Here is a 2556-nt window from a genome sequence, read left to right on the forward strand (position 1 = left end):
AAAATAGCACGAATAAGTCATTTATTTCGACCAAAATTTCAAAAATTTGTTTATCCCAAAATTTCATTCTAAATTTAAGGGATTTCACCCAAAAATCTCTCTTCTCGATAATTATCTAATATTTTCCCGAAATTTTGGCCGAAATTTCGGATCAATCTGAAATAGAAGGCATTAACTAATTTCTCATCCAACTTTTGAAAATTTTCTTCGACCTACGATGGAAATAATGACAATTAGCAAACAAAAACATTAATCATGGAATGGACAACCCCTTTTTTTGCAGTATAAAAAAAGAGACGGAAAAAATCAAAGTAAACCCTCTTCAAGTAGTCGTCATACGGGATGATACCTACAAATTACGTCTAAAAACATCAAACAAAACATGAGATAAAATAATAACCCTTAGCACGGATCAGGGAAAAACGTGAATGAGATAAACATAAGAAGAAAATAGCAAAAGATTAAAAGAAGGGGGATTCATACAGCCACAAGAGACCTTCTTTCTGCCCCTTTAAAAATTCGTAGCAACCCTGGAAAACAAAACAGATGTGCCAGGTCGAAATTCATGAATTATACTCTCCCACGAGCTTAGAAAACCCCTTTGTTGACAAATACATCAAAGGCGACAAGGACTATTCATCATCTACTATCAGCAACAACCCACCATTGTCAACCTGAAAAACCATACATTGGCTAATTTCACGTCCAACAGTAGACTCCACTAAACCAACCATTCAACAAAAATTTTAAAAAAAAGTAACTCTTGTTGACGAGATGTAACAAATTCTTAACACCCTCTGGAATCCGTTGCTTAGACGTCACTTGTGATTCTCCTTGTTACAACCCTAAAGAAGAACTGAGACAACAAGAAATTCATGGACGCAAAATTATAAGCGCAAAACCCATAATAAGATGGCTCGAATAAAAACCAGCTCATCTAAACAAGTAGATAAAACTGAAAGTCAACATCCTTCACTAAAAACCTGTAAAAGCTTATGTCCTTTAGAGGAGGGGGAATCCATACAGCCTAAAGCGACCTTCTTTCAGTCTCTTATGGCAGTCATAAAAATCCTGGAAAATTGAAATACCAGACTGAGTTCCGTGAAAATTGCTTCATCATACAAGCAAAATAATACAAATTTACAAACAACATCTGTAAGGATAGAAACCCCCTTTATTGACCAATACTTCAAAAAATCGATCAAGATCACCATATAAGATCAGCAACAATCCATCGTTGTCAATCTGAAAAACAAGGCATTGACTGATTTCTCATCCAACCGTAGTTGCTACTAGCATAACAATTAAATAAAAATGAAAAACAATTATTCGGCAAGAAATTGGTTACAAAAAACCAATGCTTATTGACAGGAAATAACAAGTCCTTAAAACCTCCTGAAATCCCTTGCTTTGGCGTCGATTGCAATTCCCCTTTTCACGGCCCTAAGGAAAAAATGAAACAACAAGAAATCCTTGGTCGCATAATTATCAAGGACAACGCAAAATAAGATGTCTCGAATAAAATCCTGCTCCCGTATACAAGTCTATAAAAACGGAAACAGAAGCTCCTTCAATTAAAACCTGCAAAACCGAATGTCCATTTGAATTTCATGAAAATTTTCTTCGACTTAAGATGGAAAGAATAACAATTAGCATACAAAAACATTAAGCAAAGACAACCCCTTTTTCGTAGTATCAAGCAAGATTGATACAGAAAAAATCAAAGTAAACCCTCTTCTAATAGTTGACACACGCTGATCATAGGAAATGATATCTACGTATTACGCCTAAACACATCAAACAAAAAGTGAGATGAAATATAAACCTAAGCACGGATCAGGCAAAAATGTGAATGAGATAAACACATCAAGATAAATAGCAAAAGATTTAAAGAAGGGGGGATTCATAGAGACTCAAGAGATCTTCTTTATGTCCCTTTAAAAGTAGTAGAAACCGTGGAAAACAGATGTACCGGGTCGAAATTCATGAATTATGCTTTCCTCATAGAAGCAAAAAATAGAAATTGATAGAGAAAATCTCAAAGCACAGAAACCCCCTTTGTTGACAAATAAATCAGAGGCGACAAGGACTATTCATCATCTACAATCAGCAACAATCCATCATTGTCAACCTGAAAAACCAGACATTGGCTAATTTCTCGTCCAACAGTAGACGCTACTACACCAACCATTCAATAAATACAAAAAGCAACTCTTGTTGACAAGATATAACAAATCCTTAACACCCTCTGAAATCCGTTGCTTGGATGTCACTTGCAATTCTCCAAGTAACAACCCTAAAGAAGAAAGAAAACAACAAGAAATCCATGTTCGCAAAATTATCAGCGCAAAACCCACAATAGCATGGCTCGCATAAAAACCTACTCAAGTAAAGAAATCGATAAAACCGAAAGTGAACGTCCTTCACTAAAAACCTGTAAAACCTCATGTCCGCTAAAGGAGGGGAATTCATACAGCCTCAATCGACCTTCTTTAAGTCCCTTATAACAGTATAAAAAATCCTGGAAAATTGAAATACCAGATGGAATTTCATGAA

At 35.4% G+C, this 2556-nt stretch overlaps 1 long non-coding RNA gene across 1 annotated transcript; it reads right to left on the reverse strand.

The window, feature by feature from the left end:
• Positions 1 to 361: 361 nt before the first annotated feature.
• Positions 362 to 2556, reverse strand: LOC143892347 (uncharacterized). Its single transcript, XR_013255478.1, has 2 exons — positions 984 to 2556; positions 362 to 856 (listed from the first exon to the last, which is right to left on the reverse strand). It is a non-coding gene; the product is annotated as an uncharacterized LOC143892347 (long non-coding RNA).

The sequence above is a fragment of the Tasmannia lanceolata genome, unplaced genomic scaffold (assembly GCF_043159265.1).
Source record: "Tasmannia lanceolata isolate RefF3 unplaced genomic scaffold, GAP_Taslan_0.1 ptg000015l, whole genome shotgun sequence".
Classification (NCBI taxonomy): domain Eukaryota; kingdom Viridiplantae; phylum Streptophyta; class Magnoliopsida; order Canellales; family Winteraceae; genus Tasmannia; species Tasmannia lanceolata.